Source organism: Nothoprocta perdicaria, unplaced genomic scaffold, assembly GCF_003342845.1.
Source record: "Nothoprocta perdicaria isolate Ctin4 unplaced genomic scaffold, notPer1 scaffold_483, whole genome shotgun sequence".
NCBI lineage: Eukaryota > Metazoa > Chordata > Aves > Tinamiformes > Tinamidae > Nothoprocta > Nothoprocta perdicaria.
The window spans coordinates 38430-53490 of record NW_020455736.1 but is presented as its reverse complement, the minus strand read 5'-3'; the positions used below and the strand labels follow the sequence as shown (position 1 = coordinate 53490).

The window sequence follows — 15061 nt, the reverse complement described above, 5'->3', positions numbered from 1 at the left end:
TAATGTTCACTAAAGTGAGCTCAAAAGGACAGAGAGAACTTGAGAGATGTCAGAAATGAAAAAATTTTCAGATCCTGTCTCCAGCCAGCTCAAAAAGCTTTCCTGCTGACAGGAACAACACTAAGCATGAAGCTGTTATCCCTTGAAGTGGTGCCATTTGTATCAATAAGTACATAAGACTACTGAAATGGATACTTGCTATCTTYTTGCTTCATTCTGAGCAGGCACTTTGTATTTCAGATCACATTGTATATAGAAATTCTTTAGAACTGTTCAAAGCCAAAAACAAGAAAAAAAGTGTTTAAATGATTCCACTAATGTCCAATAGAAAGTTACTGGAAAGTGAACCACTTTCATATGCTCTGTAGATTAAGCCAATGCGAGTTTCATAAAACTTTCCTCACGCTTTCCCTTTTACAAAAAAAAAAAAAAGGAAACTCTTCTGTTAAAATAACAACATTGTAACACCACAATATTATCATTTTCACTGCTCCAATGAATAGGAAGYTGTGTATTACATCGAAACAGCACTATCATATCACAAACACACAGCCTGACACTGGGAACTGAGACCTTAGTTATGAAGGGACTGGTGAGATGCTGTTTTCTCCCAAACATCAACTTATTGGTGTGCTAAAGTTTAAATAGACATCTGTAAAAGTGAATATTAGTTTTACTACAGTATCCTAAGAGACATAATRATTAATCCTGACATTCTATGCTTTTATTTGGGAATTTAAATTGATCATTAAGATATTGAAACAGCACTTAGAAATGGGCTAGCCATAGCACTGCAAAACCCTCAAGACTTTCATTGCGCAGGCTTGCTTTTCAAGAGCCAATATACATATYAAAGCTGAGAAGCTGTTCCAGTGTTTGATGCCATCTTATTAAGACTTTCAGCAGGGTCTCCCATTGAAAGCCTGGAGATCAAGCCCATGCATCACAGCACAAAGAGCTCATACAGAAGACATTATGAGGGACTTAGACCCCAATTACTATACTTAAATTATAACAGCATGGCTTCTGGAAGCAAGGAAAGGAAAYATCACAGGGCACGTATATTGCAAGGACTATGGCAAAAACTGTAGTTCACCTTCACCATTTGAAGTGGTGGAGCAAAGATTAATAAATGAGCAGATGGTTTAAAATATACATACAATAAACAGTTGAAGAAAAGTTATCTTTCAGAAATCTCTTTCATTCTAAGCTGCACCAGTTTGGCTGTGGAAATTTATTAGTTTTTGAATAAATGGCTTGTGACTTCACCCCAAATGCCACAGTGAGCACATGGCTGCATGCAGATACTGCTATGCAAATATCTGCCATGTGCAGGCTTGATCTGTGGGATGACCTTCCGCTCTTCATTTGTGCTCAACAGTAGAAAAGGCCAGGAAAGTGAGACCTGCCTTTTGCTGCTTAACCATCTGCTACTGAAATGCAATGGTAACTTGATAAGCTTTCAAACACACATTGGCCATCTGCAATTCAAGCCTGGACACAGTATAAATGCATTAGCAAAAGGTGTCCATTTGCAATTCAAACATCTTTTCAAAGCATTTTTTCCCCCCCTCTAGAGACTGAGCATAAAAAACAAAATAGTAAACAAATTATTTAACTGGAAAAGTATCTCTAGTTAAAAGCAGAGAAGAAAAAATACTTTCTTATGCTTAGACTGGATATAATCAACTTGTTCTATCAAATTTGAATGTGTTTCATGTCAGAAGCCAGGACMGGAGTTTTTTTTTTTTTTTGACTTCTACTTTGCTGCTCTCACTCAATTAAAAATATAAGTTTCAATAGCTTCATTCTTTGCATGCAAGTGAAAGAATATTCCTGTTCCTTTTTCTCCAATTAGCTCTTAGTGGTGAACATTAAAATTAATTTTAACAAATACATTGACTTGCTGCTGCAGGGAGTTAACCTAACATGCAGAATTGTAGCGCCTGAAAAAGTGTGTATATTTGAAAGAGGCAAATCCAGATCAAGCRGCACAGGAGAAGCTGGTTAACTTCAGATTTGGTCTTTGAAAGTGAGAATTTTTTGTTTGTTGAAGAATCTAGAGAAGAGAAAAAGGTCTAATTATGAAACTGAGGAAGAAGGATTAAGGACATGGATGAGATCGAAGCGTTTCTCTCCAATTGTAGCACTATCCAGGATTAGTGTGAGCAAAGTCACCCTAACACAGCTAATGAATGGTTGGCTTCTAACATGACCCATCCCTTGCACCAGGGAGCAGCAGCAGCACAGAAAAATGAAGCAACACCACACTCCGACAGATGCAACTTCTTTAGAAGCACAGCTTTCCCCAGCAGAAAGCCTCATTGTCAGTTTTGGAAGCATCTCAGCTCACCCAGCCTTGCTGATATTTAAACAGATACCAGAGGAAGCAACAAAACCCTTCCCCAGCTCATTCTCTGGAGGTTTCCAATTTTAGATGGCTATGAAATACTTACGTGAGCTGTCCCTCACAAAGAAAAGCAGTGAGGGACAGGTCACAGGCTTGTGGAATGCAAGCAAGACAGCAAACAGTCTTCTGCAGAATAGCAGATATTTGCCATTGCAGTAATATTTAGCTAAATTCATTCTGCGAAGGTAAAGAGTTTCATTTTCCTCAAAATTCACCTTGCATGATTTGCTACCATGACAGCACTCACCTTTTCAGTAAAGGTAGCAAATCTCTGTACGATCTCATCACGTCTATACCCTCGTTAYAGGCTAGGAGCAGCTATCCACATAAAAAGCTACATAGTTTAAAAAACACAAATGTGAGATGTCGAAGACCTCCTTTTAGTATTTCCTGTTGTAACTACAGGAAGTCTCTTTAATTGGAAATCATTGAATTATAGGGGCAGTTTCTCACGGTGGTTTAGTCAATTTAGAATAAAGACTAAAAATTCCAACTTCCACAAGAAACCCAAAGAGGTTATTCAATGTACTTGGATACACGCAAAAACTTGCCGAGCTTAAGTGTTTGGATACATGAACTTGGATTCAGAAATGAAAGGAATGACAAACAGGTTCTCATTTTAGTTATTTACCTTTTTTGGGACCCTGAACTGTCTGAACCTTCGGTTCTCCTACAGAAAATCATTATTACACAAAATCATGATTTAAAGTTGCAGCCCAAACTTGGAATGCAATAAACCCACATGGGAGCTATAAATGGGTATTTYCTTTTCACACATACAGACACACACAATTCTATCCCTCTACTTCCCTTCATATTTCAGAACCAGAAGCATAAAAATCTAAATAGAGCRAGTGGCTCTTCTTGCACTATTCCTTTCTTGACTCAAACCAGGAAGTATTGGAAATCTCACAGGAAAGACTGTTCTTGTATGATTTTTTCCAACAGCAGACCTTTAGGTAAGCTTCAAATAAGCAGGCAGTTTTGGATSATTATCTGACCCACAGCCAGATTTCTCTATTTAATAAACTATATTCGTTTCTTATCACTGACAAATACAGAGTTTATTTTGGCTTTTGCCTAAGTGAGCATTTCTTCCATTTTCTCTTAAGTTCTCAGGAAGCACGATATTCAGACATCCTTGAGAGAGTTTGGAAACAAAGACTTAGAAATCTGACTTTTTTCAAATGTCTAAATCATATTTTTATGAAAAGCATAGTCAGTGAAAGGGCTGGCTTTTAAAGATTTTTAGCTCCTCTGTATGCAGAGGAGTGCCTCTTGGGATTTTCAAAAATAGTTAAGGAACTAAACTCCTTCCAAAATGTTTTTTTTTACTGGCTAATCTGCTCTGAAGTCATAAGGAAGTCTTCTGGAAATATATTTATATCAGTAGCTATCACACCATTGAAATCATCTGATCTAATCAGCCCTACAGAGTTGTAACAATGAGAATTATAAATAGCAAAAATATCCAGGATATCTCCTTTGCTGTTTTAAAAACACTGGTCATAGCTAGTAACTAAGAAGAAATCCTAGGACATGATCCTTAAATATGAGTATGAGAATTCCTGTTGAGTTCAAATCCAAAGTGCTTTATATAATAGAATACACATGATGACTTCTACCCTAGGTAGACATGCTCTTAGTTCTGGGGCAGGGAGAAAAAATAGATAAATTTCACATACCTTCACCCCACTTGAGGAGTGTTGTTCAAGGGACCTCGACATACCTTAGCCCTTTCTCACTATTCACATTTTGCAGTCTTCAGCAGTTCTTCCATTGCCTGCTAAAAGCAAACAAGGATTTCCCTACATGTAATTTCTTGATCACCCACATTACATAATACTTCTGTTTCAGACAAAGAGCAGAGAGCAGTCATGGTATATTTAGGAAGCCTTCATTCAATAAATAAAAGTAAGTTAAATGTATTTTTTTTAAAGTACCAGAGTATGAACAAAGTCAATGTCACATGAAATTAAGAAAACATGTAATACAACATACAGTGCCAGAAAGTTTTTTGCAGCAATTACAAGACACAGCTGTGTTTTATAAATGGATGTTTTTTAGCTTGGTAAAAGAACTAAAATGAAATTCTGAAGTTTAACATTGTCATTTTTAAGCTCTTTTTAACTACTACAAAAGGAGGCGGCTACATACTGTGGAATGCCCCAGAAAAACAAGTAAACTTATTTTAAGACTTATATTGTTTATAACATTTTCTGGAATTTCWTTTATATTATTTTACTAACAAAAACATAAACTATAAGCATTATTCACCTTTTCAGCACTAGCTAAAAGGGACCACCTAGGTAGTCACTAAGTGKCACATATGCTATACTCAGTTCTACTGTGGCACCCACTTAGAGTTYCACAGAAAAGATCCACAGCCTTCAGACAAGTTCTGTTAGAGAACATTGCCTAGTGGCCAATGTATGTTTTATTAGAAAGAAACAGAATGGACATATTTTGACCATTCCTTTGAATCTTATGTGGTTTTCAAAACAATTCAGACTGCCTAACCACCATTTCCATCATAAACCTTTGTTTCAAATTTGACAGACTATTCAGGTAACAGTTTCTTCATCTTAAAATGTGTCTTGTGGGTTTTTTTATTATTATTTTCAACTCAACAGAAAGTACTTCAGCCATTTTTTGAACAAAGCTAGTGAAAGATGCTTCTGCCAACATTCATATTTTTTGTCTTTTTTTTGAAAAGCCATGATGATTTATAGCAAAAGCTTGATAGTTGGCAGTGAGACAACCCTCAAGTTAGATGAAGCTTTTTTTGTCCCCAGGAAAATCCATTTTTATTCAGTTGGATTACAAGATACAGAAGAAAATCCCAGTTGGAATTTACAGAACAGAAAACTTGCTAATTTTTGCTCTCGATTTTCCCAAGAATTTCGACAGCAAGATGCAAGCTCTGAAGCATGCTGAGCCTCCTGTTCCAAGCTACATGCACAAGGCTAAAACTCAAGACAGTTTTCTCCTGAACAGCTTTCTATTGTCTCCCTACAGCAGTCATACAACCAGCAGAAATGTAATAAAAATATTTAAAAACAAAGAATAAGGTAGTCAGAAATTGGTTGGGTATTAAACATAGTTGATACTATTTATACATCTTTACAGTACACTACAGCATTTTAAGATGGTATTGAGCCTGTATGGCACTGTTCCTAAAATTTAGGAAACAGAGCTGAATTGCAAGAACTGAGAAACTACTAATACCAGTGCAGTGTTATTTGCTTTCCCTTGACAAGTATTCCTTAGTTAAGTGGCCAAACAAATAAAGTCACTTTGGCTATGCTTTTAAAGTCATTCCCAAATATTTTCTCAAATCTTCAGTCCAAGGGGCCAGTTTGGGTAGAGCCCTGAATCCACTACATCTTCCAAATTTTTACAGGTCAAGAGTTTCACAAGGGTGCCCCAGGCCACTGCTTCCTCACAATTCAACATGAGGGGGSKCGGGGGGGGSGGGAAGAGGGGGAGGGACACGGGGTGAGAAGGGGGAAAAAAARGGGGTTGGAAAAACATTCCAGATGACTGCACAGTTTTTCTGGCATTACAGATGCCAAAGTCACCCTGAAATCTCCTGGGGGAAAGCCCTACTCATCCTGAGACATTCCCTGATGAACTGGACTGGGGTATTTTAGAAGGGATTTGATCTGGATTGTTAAGCATGTCAAGAGCAGCACTGCTTCTTGATTTGTTCAATCAAGCAGCACTATATTTGGACTGGAAAGAGCCTGCGGGTAAGCAGGAATAACTATTAGAAAGGAAGCTAGAAGTTTTAAGCAGATGATGCTACAGTCAAGGAAGAAGCAGAGCTGAAAGCATCTGGGCAAGTTTCCATACAGACTCAAGCAACACTTTTTTCCCATGACATCAGATTCAAAACAAGCACTATATTATAGCCCATATGTTGATTAAAGGAAAAACTCAGGCAGTGCAGAGGCACACACCAGCCTACCAAATAACGACCAAGCACAAGTTGGATTACTTACAAGCCATGGAAGCTAACAAAACAAATAGAGAGCCTTGAGTTTGCAGGATGAGGAATCTGGGTAAGACTTCTCAGCAAGGTGAGGTTGTATATACCAAGGTAAAATTGAAAGCAAACTGGCTGGATAGAAGTTTTACAGTTTAACTAGATGGCAAATACAAATGGAACAGTGCTTAGGATATGGAGCAGTCATAAGGTTCTGAAAACTGAAAGATAAATCCAGTTATGGTGCTTAAGGAATGTAATGTTCTCTACCCACCTGAAGTCATACAGTATTCACACGAAGTTTGGACTGGAGAATGTTTTGTTGTGAGGGTTAGGAAGATCTTTCACCACACTGAGATATTCCCAGTAAAATAAGACTGATAACACGTAAAGGAAATAAAAGGGCTGTTTTCACAAGAATAATGCTGCTTTCATAGGCCTGACTGCTTTTTTAGAGATGAAAACTAGAATATGGTCTTCACAAGATGCCAACAAACACTATCAAGAACAGCTARTAAATCACACCACTTAGAAACTTAGTGACATGGTATATTTAAAAACCTAAGCAAAAGCAAAGCCATTTTCTACACAGGAAAGAGGCACTTGCTAGGAATAGCACACTGATGTTGTATAGGAAAAGGTGGGAATCAGAATCCCTTACTTAAACATGATCTAATAACAGGAATACCTACAGCATACAGCTGAGTTTACTGAGACATTGTATCAGACTGAATTATCTGATGAGCTGAAACTATGTAATAAGAGACCGCAGGCCAGCTTTGTTCTTTCCTCCAGAATTTAAAATAAAAATAGAGAAGGTGCATGTTAAATAAGGACAAATTTGACCAGACAGATAAAACAGGCAAGCAGCTAAATTTTAATGATATTTTAACAATAATTATCTAAACTTTTAAGGATTATTTCATGATATTCCATAGCTATTAAGATATTGTACTGTTCCAACATAAGGCTAAAGTAAAAGAGTCTAAGTATGCAGAAGTATTAATATGTAATTAAATTTCTTTTGGTGAGCCCAGTACAGTGCTCTTTAAAAAAAAGAAAGCCTTTATTAAGCTAACTTTCTCAAAGCTTCATTCATCTGTAGATATCCTATATTAAGGAGATAGATGTACTTAAAAGTTGTTTTTCCACTGTCTATACCTATCCTCGTTTCCCTGTGTGGTTCCCAAATGCTTAAACACAGGAATGACTTGGATAACTTAAAAAAAAAATTTCTTTCCACAGCTTTTTTGTTAACAGCCATCATTCTTTGCCATTCTCGAAGAAAACTGCAGATATCTGAATGGATAGTCTGCCATGCAAGACTTTAGTCTAGACATTATTTAGGTAAAGTAAATCTCAGGCACTGCCAGAAAAAAAGGAGCAGCAGAAGTGYGCTGCTTCTAAGCAACAGCCAGCCTCCCAAGCAGCCTCAATAGTGCATTATGATCTGCTAGGCTGGTCCTAGTATTATATTAATGTTGCCTCCCACATTTTTTATGAACTTCACTGGGCTTATGCCACAGTTACTTGTAACTCATGAGATGTTCCAGAAGTTGAACACTGCTGCCAGTGGAGGTGTGTTAACATCTGCGTAGTGCTCTTCCCACACAGAGGGCCAACCTTACAGGCTTTGTCCATRCCTACATATCCATCTCTGCTTGCAGGCAATAATGATGACATATGGGCCATATTTGTTCCTGAAGGATTCCCAGTGCTTTGAGGAGGCTAYGTGGATGAAAATTTCTGCAGTGTTATTTCTGTTACAAGTCCAAGCTGTTCTCAAATATGGAAAAAGAAGCATGATCAGGCACTCAGAGCTGCCTTGAGGCTGCAATTCAGAGCATCTTTGATCTATTGCAACATATTTTGGAAAAAAGAATTAATGACAGACCCAGAATACAAGAGTGGCCTAAAAATACCTACTCTCCATTCTTCCTCCCTTTCCTTCTTCAAAGCTGCTTGGACAGAAGAGGCTGTCCCAAAACAGGTAGCGCTCCCTCCACCACCATTCATTGGAACATACATTTGCTAACTTTACAATAAAGTGTAGAAGAAAAGGCTGAGGCTAATAAAGGAATTCTATACTGGAAAATCTAGTCAGAGCTAAAATTCTGAAAAAGATTTTTAGAAGAATATAAATGACATAAGCTTCATTAACTTTGCTACAGCAGCTTTCACCAGACTTGAGCAGGGCGTCAATTTCTTGCAGACCACAACAGTTCTAAAGTTTCATCTGATGCAAAAATCTAGTGCGCTATTTAGGAGGAAAAAAAACCAAAACATTTTAATAATATAGAAATGTCTAATAAAATCAACCAAATTAACAACTGGCATAGGCTAAAGATAGTTAAAATGATCTGTAAAGAGATGTGAAGTTTTGTCATTGACATTTCTATAAACATGAGTTATATTTCAAATATTTTATCCAGGTCTCATCCAGAATCATAGTTACACTACATGTAATTACACTGCATGTAATTAAGCAGTAGATGCAGTAATACAACTATAAAAAGGAAATACTTAAACAAGACAGTTAACACTAACTTGACCCTAGTACATTGGTCTAAAAGCATAGCACGTAGGTTCAAGAAACTCTAGAAAAAAATAGAGTAGGTCTTGCAAGCTCAGGCAAATCTCATGAAATCATAAACATTTATCTGAAGAAAGTAAATGTGCAGTTTTATGACTATTAGGCATCTTAATTCTCTCAGCAAATCCTTGCTCTTGACTGCATGTTTAATATCCCTACACTGTGGAGGAGAGAAGGGGGTGTAACAAGATACAACTGGGAAGAACTTTCTGAACTTTTGACTTGCAGCTGTAAGGCTCTCTTAGGAAGTTATTTATGTTTTCAGCAGTGCTGCAGATCTGCTCTTCGATGTCTAATTCCTACAGGCAGAGGAAACAAACAGAAGTAGTTGCGATACAGTACAAGACTTTTCTGTAACAAAGACACGTRTTATAAGGGTCAGAGTCTGGCTGTGTCGCAGCAAGCTGTGTTCTTCCATTTATTTCAGAGAAARATTTACAGAATAATGTAATGGCAAGTACCAGGATCTGGACTGCAGTCAATGTAAAGTACTGAAGTCATTATTGCAAACCCTTTTCCAGGGTATTTGGTCTGTCTATATTTCAAGTCCAGGCAAGTAACATCTGCTTATTTAAGCAGGAGTTCTCCAAGTCATTCTAAGAGCTCTTTTATTAACTAAATTGGCACAAAGAGCCCCAGTACCTACTTCACAAGGTACATGTAAGGCAATCTCCCTGCAACTGTGTTTTGCTTCGGGTAGCCATGCCACCAGCAGTTACAAACACTACAGCTTCACACATCATACTTTCCACTTTTGTACCTAATTTCACTCCAGCTTACTTTTATGCAGCTTGCCAGATTTTTTTTTTTTAAATAGAAAATCCAGATAGTTTCACATTCAGTCTCTCAGCACATCCTACACACATAATGGATTTTATGATATTTATCAAAGGAGAATTAATTGAATGGCACAGTGGATAACCATGAATTGCTGGGGAAAATAAATTGTTGGACTCAACCAGCTGTTGAACATGTCTTTTGAAAAATCCTGAAAACCATGTTAACTGCTACATCTTAATTTTCATCTACCTCAGCAGTTCTTCGTTTTGGCTGGAAGTGAAAACTGGGATATGGCTGTTCTTGCAGTACTCCGAGACAGACAACAGCCAAGAAGTCCTGGATTCGTACAAGTGTATTCTTTGGGGTATAATCTATGTTAAATTAAACCTCCCAGTGTTTCTTGGCTCACCTGCCATTAACTGGACCTTGAACTTAATATTTGCATTCAGGAGGCCAAGCACTGCCATCTGTTTTTACAAATGTTTTCCATTGCCTCTGCATAACCAACAGGACAGGAGGCATACTACAAAAAGGTGAAGATTTTCTGAATCATCAAGAATTTCTAAAGTTCTCAAACTCTTATATTTTGAGTATTGTGATTGTATTAAAGTGATACAAAATCTATTTATTAAGGAGTTGAGTTTGTCATGAAGTACACTAGGACAAAAACAAAAACAAAACTTCCCTGAGCATTCATTCTTCATCTTTTAAATCAAAACTCATTACTGAGTGCAAAAGCAGAGCTGGAGGTTATATTTTCTGAAAATACAGTATTGCTTGTGCTTTCTTCTGCATGTGGGTTTTAAACACTCAGCACAAGAAGTTTTAACTATGTCCATTAAGAAAAATCCGCACTTTGCACAGATAATATTATTAGAGACAGCAATCCATAAACAAACACACATGGAAAAGAAAAGTCTTAAATGGATTTAAGAAGAGGGTTTTGTCTTTTTCATTCTTACAGAAAGACCAAAGAATGACTCTTCCTGGCTTCTAAAGAAAGATGACCAAAAAAATGTTATCCAAAATAAATTTGTAAAATTATTTTTTTTCAGTTGCCTACCTCCTCTTTATCATGCCTTTGTTTTATTTATATTAAAAGATATTTCTTAATTTTAGCCCTTAAAGTCTAGTCTGGACTCAGGGTGAGATTCAAGCTTGATCCTTTCTGCTTGACACATTGTCATCAGGAATTAAAGTTCAGGGGGCTCATAATGACTCTGAGAGGCCTTGTTGGAATTGAGGATTAAAGTTAGAAGAGAATTTATCTTCTTATTTTCTCGCTCTGCTAGATCAGTAAAGGGAAATAAAATCATGTTTGTCATTAATCCGGTGTGAAACGCAAGACAGCAGCTTAGTAAGGCAAGCAAAACCATTTTTATATGACCACTGTCATATTTCAGAGGGTTAAAAGTTCAGTGTCAAAGAGTTCCAAACTTAATTTGCTTGGGTAAAGCACCAGTGATAAGGGGAAGATACAGCAGGAATGACACTGATGAGTCTTGCTGCTTTCAGGCACAGGTACAAGATGCACATGGAACGTAGCTACTAGAAGCCCAGATTTCATGCCACACCAGTCACTTGCATCCCCATTGCTCTGCCCACCACACAGAACTCAACACATCACAGGAAGGAATAGCCCTGCTTACACATCCCACTAGGTTTTCCATAGAATAACATTATAACTTCCAATCTACCTCTCCCCCAGAATCTGGTAATTTCCTATTCCCCAGCCTCTGCTTTATGAATACAATCCTGCTTCTTGGCCACTGAATCATACTTAAAAACCATATGATTGTGATTTAGATTATGATCCTAAAACCAAAAGCCTCAGAGTTTTCTCCTTGAAAGGAAAGGTGAATGAAGGCCCAAGAAACACTGTTGAGTGCCAACACCAACAAATCGCTGTTAACCTCATCTCTACTGAAGCCAAGATGGATGGACCAGAAAAAAAGCTGGGGACAAAGTTAGAGACTAAGTGATAAGCATATGAGTGCTGACCAAAGTCTTCTTAAGCTGAGAACACATACTGACATTCCAGTAAGAAAGACATAGCACCCCTGGTGCCACTCTGCACAACTTAAGACTGTCTCTGAAGCACTGCAATCTCTGTTACACAGAAGTCCAGTGTGACATACACTTCTGCACCTGAGGCTTAGATAAACTGCAGCAGGCAGGAAGAGTTTCATCCAGAACCATTTCTAAGGTAAAAGAGAAAGAAACAGTTGCAAAGAGCTGGGATAATATGGTTTTCCCTCTACAAGCAACACTGATAGTCACATCTGAAAATACCTTGAACTAAAAATAAGAAGTATTACTCTAACAAAAGTCTTTCACAATAGAGATATAAACAACTTTAAGAATCAAGTTTTATTAGGAACCTGAAATTGGTCTCACTCAAACCAAGCACTCACCTCAATGTAACAGATACAAGGCTCTGCTCACATACAGCCCTCTGCAAGACACAATCTCTTAATATGGGAATGTGAATACAGAAGATAGCTAGACATGTATGATCAGAACATAGAGGGCTTCATTTTCCCAAGAACCTACTGCTACTGCTTCCCATTAAGTATTTTTTCTGCTTACTCAGCACTGACTCTAAACATAGTAACAAGTTGCAGAAAGCCATGTAACTATATTATTTATTATCTGCTATTTCTATTTCTCCATCCTTTATTAGTTCCCCTGTCTTAATTTCAGGAGGAGGGTCCCAGAAAAAGTGCAGGAACAATTTTGAAGCTTACAAGTTATTTTACTGCTACAAAACTAACCAGAAAGCATGCCTAAACACAGCTTCTTTAACAGCAATAAATCCTGCCTCCCTATTCTTAGAATATATATTCACAGCCTCTTGCAAGGATCTTGAGAAAGAAGGAAGCTTGGTGGGGGCTGTCAGTTATGACAATAAGACAAACCAAGTAAGAGTCCAGAAGAAGAGTAGTATTGAAATGCAACAATTTGCCTTAATTTTTAAAATGAGCTTTTCTAACGCGGATGGAAACATTTCATATAATAAACAACCACAAATGCTCTTGAATAAATCATCTCCACAAGATATGCATTTAAAATGCATGTCTCAACTGAAACTGAATCATAAGTTTAAATTACCAATAATAAAATTGAAGAATTCAGGATGCCCTGTTAACTGGACTTCTTAAATACTGAATAGATGAACTACTTAAGCACAGAAAAATATTACTGTGCTAGCCATATTGCATGCAACAACACATCACACCCATGACTCAAATCCTGTGCCACAAAGTCATCATGCACTTATATAAATAGGTGCAATGGGGCAGTTACATTCAAAATACATTTTCCAACCTGTTTCACATACAGAACATTTAAGTAGCTGCCAGCTTTTACAGACTGGAGTACCACCAGCTGAGCATAACCAAACAAAACGCCAAACAAACACTGCATATCCCCCTTACAGGGACTTACCATATTATATGCACAGCCTCAGACTATGTGGACTAGGCACTAAAACCCTGTCTGAAGCATATTGAGATATCCTAAGCCCACCAGCCCCATAGGTGACTTGGGGGAGAGGAAGGGGGTGCAATAAATAGGGGCTTGATCCTTCTGAAAGCCTCAGCTGCTCCTGCACCACCCTGGGTTATTTGACAGTGAATTGTTTGCAGGTGTTGGCTAGTGGGGGAGGGGGAGAGGCGGTGGTGGTGTGTGTGTGTGGGGGGGGGTGCAGTTGAATGTCTTATAAAACTAGGCTATCATTCAGCAGCAGGAGAATGAAACATGCTGCTGCTTTTAACATGTTACTTCTGTGGCATTACTGCCTCTTCTTGTAAGTGTTTACTGATGTTAAATGTTAGCAATTGGGTATTGTGAAAAATGGTAAAGTCTAATACACTGAAATGCCATTTTTTTCAATTTTACTGCACTTCTAATGGATCAGTTTTCCTTCTGAAACATGGAATTCTTCATATTTGTTTGCCTTTCCATTTTTGTCTCTACTAATAAAATAACCACTGAAAGCAAGAAGTGGTAAAATAACAGTAAGAAAATTGAAAGAGATAACCTTAGATTTTTTTCATGACACTGATTTTCTTAATCAAATTATCAGATTAATTGCTATGCTTACCTTTACCAAAAACAATTAAAAAAAAAATGAATAACAGACAAAAGTTCAAACATAACCTAGAACTTGAAGAATCCTCCAACTAAGTATTTTAAAACTTGAGAGAGATCTAAGCAGGGTTCAAGCTCCTCTTGAGATAACTAAAAGACTTTGGAGATTTTTGCATTGTTCACAGATACTATTTTAAATAAAAGAAGGAAAAAAAAATCTCCACACATCCTTTTGAGAAACTTTATTCCTTTATTTATTAAAGCAGAGAGAGCAAAAATAGCAGCCAGATGATTTGTGGATTTTACCTTGTATTTAAAGGGTGACTATGCAACCAGTAAACACACAGACAGGGGAAAGGAGGGAAGCCCAGTGATCCTAACTATAAAGCATTTAAAGGATAAAGCTAAGAAGAAATACCATTTGATCTGTTTTAGTCTAGCTGATTTTTTTTATATCCTCATTTACCTCACAGATCATTAATATCCATGTAAATGTAAGCAAGTGAATTTTGAGCTGAGATGTCTTGTTCAAAGCAATAAAGCTTTTATACTCACACTCCGCTTGCACATTGGACATGTCATAACTTGGCAACCCTGGACAATTCCTCACAGCAACAGCCCAACTGCACAGTCTGGAAGCAGCCAGCATCTGCTCACACAATTCAGGGAGAAAAAGGGGGAAAAAAAAGAGCATTTCAGGGTTTTTCCCACAGAGAAACTTCACTATGTAGATGGGAGGTAAGAGGGGGAAATCAGTTAGCAAACTGTTTGATACAGGCTTTTCATTTTCACAAAGTCCATTTGCAGCTTATGACTTCCAAAAGTGCTGCAAGAAAATGTGTTGAGCCCAAACCAGTGCTGTGCTATTCTGAAACTTTCTTAAACACAAAGTTCAGCAGATAACAAATGTATGCCAAGAAAAGACATGCTCATTTTTACGGAAGTGCAGAAGATGACACTGGGTATCATTTTTAAAGTCAGCCATGTTTAGCTTAAGAGAAGTTCTCACTTTACCACTTAAGATCACAACTTCTGCAATAGTCTTTGAGTCACCTGTGCCATATTAAACACARCAAAATATAATACAAAACAAAACAGAACAAAATATCAGAAAAAAATAGTATTATTCTTTAAAATACCGTATGCTAATTTTCTTCACTTTGCAGTTTCTATTAAAAACACTGAGGCTATGAATTCA

At 37.4% G+C, this 15061-nt stretch overlaps 1 long non-coding RNA gene across 1 annotated transcript; it reads right to left on the bottom strand.

Annotated features, from left to right (window-relative positions):
* Positions 1–2731: 2731 nt before the first annotated feature.
* Positions 2732–13280, bottom strand: LOC112954084. Its single transcript, XR_003250658.1, has 3 exons — positions 13219–13280; positions 4096–4196; positions 2732–2744 (listed from the first exon to the last, which is right to left on the bottom strand). It is a non-coding gene; the product is annotated as an uncharacterized LOC112954084 (long non-coding RNA).
* Positions 13281–15061: the final 1781 nt, after the last annotated feature.